The sequence below is a fragment of the Callorhinchus milii genome, unplaced genomic scaffold (assembly GCF_018977255.1).
Source record: "Callorhinchus milii isolate IMCB2004 unplaced genomic scaffold, IMCB_Cmil_1.0 Scaffold8, whole genome shotgun sequence".
In the NCBI taxonomy this organism is placed as follows: domain Eukaryota; kingdom Metazoa; phylum Chordata; class Chondrichthyes; order Chimaeriformes; family Callorhinchidae; genus Callorhinchus; species Callorhinchus milii.
The window spans coordinates 4,200,960-4,208,027 of NW_024704749.1; the positions used below are offsets into that span (position 1 = coordinate 4,200,960).

A 7,068-nucleotide genomic window follows, 5' to 3' on the forward strand; every position below is an offset into this window, starting at 1 on the left:
GGTCAAATTCACTTTACAGTGCGTCCTGTGAAGTGCTTTGAGACGGCTCACAGATGTGATAAGGCGCTGTCTCAAATGCAAGGATTATTATATTATTATCGTGTAATTTGAAGAGTTCTTAGCCAGGTCACCGAGAGAGAGAAACTCTCTTGTTTTTTTCGAGTAGCGTCGCGGGATCTTTAACTTCCACCTGAACAGGCAGGTGGTGGGGGGGGATTCTCGGCTTAACATCTCATTGGAACTTCTGAGAATGCAGCTCTTCCCCCAGCACAACATTGGAGCGTCAGCTTAGGCTGTGAGTTCCAAGTCCTGACGAGGAGCTTTGAACCCAGATCCTTTTCGCTCAAAGGCAAGAGAGTGCTGCCACCTAAAACAGGTTGACTTAGCAGGGTTCACATTCCTGATAGCTATCCATTATCCCCTGCTGGCAAGTGCTGTTAACAACGTCTAAGTATAGAGCTGAATTACATTGCAAGATACTTTCCTGCTGCTTCAGAAATGGATGCTTCGTGCTGGAGCAAATGGGAGCCCCTCTGGTTCCAGGCAGTAATGTGCTTTTCGCTAACAAAGAGGTTTTGTTTCGTTCCATGAAGCATCTAATTCGGGAACGGATGCACCTATGGTTCTAACCACACGTATCCTGGGCTGCAGCGTCTGTCTGTAAGCTCCATTGCAGGCGATTTTAACCACAAAATAAAAACCCGTTTACTTTTCAGGGTGTTTTTATTTGGGCGTCTGTAATCGATGGATGGCATTGATGGGCAACCTGGGCAGTTTGGAACGTTCCATCTCGGTCCACTAGCACTTTTATTGTGTGTGTTTGTGTGGGTGGGTGGATGGGGATGGGGGAAACATCCTGTGCAAAAATTGGCTGCAGTGTTTGCCCACTAAACTTGACGTGCAGTCCCATAGCGCTCGCCTCGCAAGTGAAAGCACCAGCGTTCGATTCCCGAGCAGGAATAGTTAAGTCCCCACCTTGAGACCGAAATAAGGATAATAATGAGATCTCACAAATACACCAAGACCAATAAAAAAAATTAAAAAAAACAACATAAAGACACAATCATTGTAAATAAAATTATGGCTTCGGCAATCACAAAAGGATAAGACTATAAATGAAATGAAGACATGAGTAATAAAGTTCAATGCAATTAATTAATCAGATTGATACAGTGGCTGTGATTAGGAACCGACTTATTAACATGGTTCGATCAATGTTGATTGAGAATATCTCTTCTTAGGTTAGATCGGTTAGACTTGTCTTCTTCGCTCCCAAACTTAGATTGTTTTAGTCACATCCGCCAAGTTGGCAGTGAGACCTTCAACAGCTTGTTTTGACCATTCATTGTAGGATTAAAAACGTATCCATCAAGATCGGTACACTCCTTTTGTTCATGGCAACCTTTATGTGCTGATGGTACCAATGTCCTTGAGAGTCCATAGAATCAATTCTATTTCAGCCAAACAAGTCATGAGTCTTCGCGATATCCTTTTTGGTCAACTTAAGACAAACCAGAATTCTGGGTTTGCAAAATGTCCGGTCCCCACCTCGAGTGGGTCAATCTAACAACACAGCCCAATATCACCATCAGAATCTTTACGATTCCCTTTTACCTCAGCCACCACATCAATCCTTTCAACCAATATTAGCATCTGTAATTACAGCACATCATTATCAATAATATCATGGTTAATAAACAGTATGGTCACAGAAATTTAAAATATTTCAGTGGATCTTCTCTCTATCCTTGCCCTCTGGCTTTGAGCATCACTGAAATACTGGAACAGACAAAAGTAAATGTTACATTAAATCAATCAGAACAGTGACATTCTTAATACTATCACTTCTCCTTCTTGAACTTTCACAGTGTTTACCTATCGACACCATCACCGCGAGCTCTACCACACCCGACGCATACAAAACCCGCGCGGTTGCCAATGTAGACCCTGCCCTCTGTAGAGGTAATGGCCGCTGTTGTGAAGTGGACGATTGATTGGGTTGTACTTGTCCACTCATCTCCTCCCAGACGGTCGAGCTGAAATTGAATGTGAAGACCGGCTTTTGTGGGTGGGAGGATAAGCGAAGTATTAAGTCGTCCCAGAAGAAGTCGCTGGAAGGAAAGCGACCTCCATAGGGTGTAACACAGTCTCCGTAGGAACTAAATTACAAAGTGAAATCTCCCGTTTCTTTAAACACTTTAGTTGGTTAATATAATTGCAGTAAAGATGGTCACCATCATGTGACGTGGGAATAGAAATTTGATCTATTTGTGCCCCTGCCTCAAAATACTCGCACTACTGGCTTTACCAAGGATTCAACTGTGGCTTGGACACGATCGTTAGCTGTAAAAACAGTTTTGCTTTATGTGAAAACCAAAGGGTTAACTCTCGCTGAGCAGCCGGTGCTGGTCAGCATGAAGCAGTGAGCGTTCATTTGTGTATACAAACCCAGGGTGCGAGCAGTCAGTGAATTTAAACTGCTCATATTCAGTGGCTACAGTTTGTGATTTTTTAAAGTTTCTGTGCTTTATAAAGTTCTTTTCTCTTGTTTTTTCAATGAAGACATCCTACTCTCTCTCTCTCTCTCTCTCTCTCAACTTTTGTTGATCTTTTTATTTGAGAGAACAGCATTTTGACCTTTCCGGACGGCTCACAAGTATCAAGGAGACTGAACTGTTTGAGGGCTTTCAGATTAGCCAAAAAGTCATCTCCCTGTTTGGTCTGGAGGCATATCGGTGAGACACGAGGATCTATACATTGCTCGATCCGTTGTCTCATTGCTTTTAACTCCTTCTGTAATCTTTCAAATTCGGAAGTAACCATCTGTCCCAATCTTCCTTCAAAATTTGACTCTTTAATACCTTTCTTAGTTTCACCTTTACAATCCTGCAGTATTGGTGGTTTTGTCATTGGATTTGAGTTTATCCCTGTAACTTTGCCCCTTCGTTTACCTGAATTAATTTGTCCTGTTTTGTCTTTTAAACCTTGCAGTGAACCCTTGCTCTCCTGCCCCTTTTCAGTTTTTTCCTCCACTAAGGCTGCTCCTTGTGCTGCAAGTCTGTCCGCATCTCCATCTTTCTCACGTTTAGAACTGGAGGTTTTACTGATTTGAAGACCGCCTCCAGCCGCCTGCTGGAGGGTTAATAAGGCAATCGATCTATCCAATTTTTGGTCCATGGGCGAAGGTTTAGAGGTGATATAGGGGCAATTTTCAATTTGGTTACAGCTCGGGTGGACAATCAGAAACAAAGTGCCCTGTACCCCCACCTTTACAGCATTCACTAGAGGCACTACTCCAATTACTACCCCTTCCTTCCTCATGTTACTGCCCACACAAAAGTCTGTTTCTCGTGCAGCTGCCCCTTTAACTCAGTCATTTGTTCCCTGCAAACCTGATGGTCTACCTGCCGTCCAGCTTCTCCTGCCTTAAGCGCCACCCGGCAGGCACCTTGCACATCATCATTTTCACTCTTCAATCACTCCACCTCCTTCTTTAACACTTTCATCTCCCTTTTTGCTTCACCTAATTTTTTTTGTTGCTGTAAGCCCATGTTAATCAACATTGCTTGACTTCCCACCATATTACTTAGCTCTGCAATCCTTACTCGCTGCTCTCTTTGTACCTCCTCATTCTGTGTATCTTTCCGATCCCACTGTTCCTTCTCTGCGTACTATTCTCCCTACATATCTAAAGTGGAAGTCAGTTCCACTATCTTTCTCTCCTGGTTCTCACACACTTCTTCCATCCTGAATAATTCCTCCTCCAACTCTTTGCTTTCCTCTACGCTCCTTTTCAGGTCTTGCTGCGTTTCAAACCGACCTTCCGTCAGCAGAGTTATTCGTCTTATCTTTCTTCTCTTTTAATTCCTTTAGTACTTCATTCAGTTTTGTTATTTCTGCGTCTTTTCCTCCTGTTAGTTTTTTTTTTAGCTCTGGGGCTTTCCATTTAAATTCTCGCAACACCCAGTACTTGAAAAACCTCTTCTTACATCTCTTCCTTCCTGTTTTGATGTTACCAGCTGCTACTTCTTCCTCCAACCATTCTATTCCATCTTTCTGGCCGGCTCCTTCCCTCTTTTCTAAAATATTTTCTAACTTCAGGTTGTATCCTTACAAATATTCTCTTCGTATTTGCTGAACCGTGCCTTCAGCTCCCCTCTCGACTCTCTACCCCCTTCTCGCTCTCTCCCTTCCCTCCCCTCACTCTGACCCCCTGCTCGGGTCCCGACCCAACTGTCCAGCGCCTTGGGACGTCTTCCCGACGTGAAAGACGCTTTATAAATGCAATCTTGTTGTTGTTAACCACTTTGAAATCCTTCCCTTGGCCTCTGTTGTTTTGCTTCTGCCGTCTCCCTAATGTACCTATCTCGGTCCTTTGCCCCACACACCGTGTTCTCGCCTGACACTCCTCTCTTATGCTTTCCCCATGAGTTTTCTAACTCGCCAAACCCGGATTCCAAATCCACAAATAAGGATTCCAGGAGCTGCGTTACTGCCGTATGTGATTCACTAACCTAACTGTGTGTAGGTACATTAGCTGTCACGTCCAATAGTAAACCTTATCGCTTGTCGGGTCCCTTCGTGGTTGCCAATTTGTTGGGATTTCCGATCCTGAGAGTTCAAAATACGACCTGACAGTCCAAATTGGTGCAATAAGGTTTATTAGAAAACAGTGATGTTTAACAAGATGTATATAAAAAGGTATACTACCAATAATCACAGAAGATTGACGAAAAGTTCTTTAGACACGACCCAGCATTCGTCTTGATCTCACCGTGCAGCTCTCCCCTGCCAGTTGGAACTGACCCAACTCTCAAACCCCAGGCCAGTTATAATCTTTTTGACCCTCGCTCTGTACGTACTCATTCAAATCAATCATTAGCAAGGCGGCAGCCTGACCAGCGTTGATAAGGTGAGTCTCCATTGTCTTGTCTATAATGATGTTATTCAGGACTGGCCTTGGGACCTTCTTTGAACAGTTTATCCTTACTCCTTATCTTCCTAGGCCTAGCACATGATGTTTTTCAGACCATTTTCCCTCCAGTTCTAGCTGGTACCCAAGGTTACAATATCACTCAGGAATGTGCATCTGGAGTCGAGGAAGATAAGGGGTCCTGAGAGTTGAAGGCTAGGTCGGATTCCTTTCTATTAAATAAAATCACATTTACTTTATACATGCATTGGTTATTATATTCATTAGGTCAGTACAGGTTCTTAATATGGTCACAATATGCGGTGGTACATCATATTCCAACAACGGCGATTGGTGGATTGCTTTCCGGGGGCAATAATCCATCCCCCCAAAAATGCGGTCACTCAATTCACGACTGTTTGTGGGACGCTACTGGGCGCTATTGGCTGCCGTGTTTCGCCTGCAAAACATACTGTCAATTCACTTTACAGTCTATTCTCTGAAGCGCTTTGAGACGTCTCGAAAACGTGAAAAGGCGGTGTAGCAGATGCAAGGATTATGATCAAGGAGATTCGTGAACGGTGAGCGTGCTTGCGCCTGTTACGTGGCGTGGCGGAGAGTCTGGCATGGAGGAGAGTCTGGCTCCACTTAACAGAGAGACACTTTGCTTTCCTTTCCTGCGATCTGTAGCAGAATTTCAGCACTGGAAGAGCGTGCCACAAGTCTGTCACTGTGCGGGACTGAGGCATGGAAGGCAGCGAGCAGCACAGCAGCTGAATATCAATGAGAGCAGCAGAGACAGCCCTGTTATTTTTAAGGCGGCGTGATCAAAAGCATTCATTTATTCATTCATTCGTTCTCCAAGGTGCGAGCACTTAGATTGAGGAGATGCTAAGTGCAGGATGATAATAATAATAATAATCCTTGCATTTGATATAGCGCTTTTCACGTCGGGAGGACGTCCCAAAGCGCTTCACGGAACACACTGTAAAGTGAATTGACTGTATATTTGTGAGCGAACGCGGCAGCCAATCGCGCACAGCAATGTCCCACAAACAGTCGTGGATTGAAAATGACCAATTTAGTATTGGTTTTGCTTTGGAGGGATTATTATTAGGCTCTGTGTGGAGTAAGGAAACTTGCCCAAGGTTTCACCCTCTGCCTGGAATTGAACTCAGGTCTCTCGCTCGCAAAGCGAGTGCTCTAACCACTGAGCTACAGGACTCCACAATCTGATAATCTGTGAGTTCAAACACAGGGGTGAAGCTGCCTAGTATGGCTTTTGTGCCAACAGTTGGGTGATCTGCCGTTTTATACTGAAATCACAGCAAGCAGTGAACTCTAACTTAGGTGTCAGCCTGGCTTAGTGGATAGAACTCTCGCCTCTGAGTCAGAAGGCTGTGGGTTCAATCAAGCCACCACATCGGGACTTTGAACTCACTTAAGTCTAGGCTGGGGAAGTGATACATCATTGGTGGTTCCATCCCTCAGATAAAACATTAAACAGTTTGTGAGACACTACTGTGAGCAATTGGCTGCCACGTTTCGCCCACAAAATATACAGTCAATCCACTTTACAGTATATTCTGTGAAGCACTTTGAAATGTCTCGACGATGCAATAAGGCGCTATTTCAAACGCAGTGATCAGTATTTTTAATGGTGCAAACGCCTGCCCACCTTTGCCTGCAAAAAGTTACCGCACTTGACGGAAACCACTTGTGAATTCACTTTACAGTATATTCTGTGAAGCGCATTGAGATGTGTCAAAGACGGGATAAGGGGGTATATCAAATGTAAGGATTATTATTATTATTACTACAGGAGAGAGGCCAGAACGTTTCAAATGCCTGAAATACACTCAGCGAAAGAGTTTTAGACGAGCTAAGGCTTTCCATCTCTGTCGAGGTAAATAAATAAAACATCGAGTAAAGGGAAAGAATTGAACATGCAAAGAGGGGCCCCCATCAAGCTTAATCCGGCCCTGGGTGGGTGCCTCAAAGTGCTTCACAGGATTTACTGTGAAGTGGAGTGACTGTGTGTTTTGTGGGTCTGAATGGGCTGTTTCCAAGCTCTACCAGCTCTATGTACCCACGTCTGCTCACAAGAGATATTCTTGTTCTCTGCCACCCGGATAAACAGCCAGCCAGCTTGCTCG

General features: G+C 44.2%; 1 long non-coding RNA gene across 1 annotated transcript; it reads right to left on the reverse strand.

The window, feature by feature from the left end:
• Positions 1-710: 710 nt before the first annotated feature.
• Positions 711-4,897, reverse strand: LOC121849597. Its single transcript, XR_006085273.1, has 2 exons — positions 4,711-4,897; positions 711-1,779 (listed from the first exon to the last, which is right to left on the reverse strand). It is a non-coding gene; the product is annotated as an uncharacterized LOC121849597 (long non-coding RNA).
• Between the last annotated feature and the right edge of the window lie 2,171 nt (positions 4,898-7,068).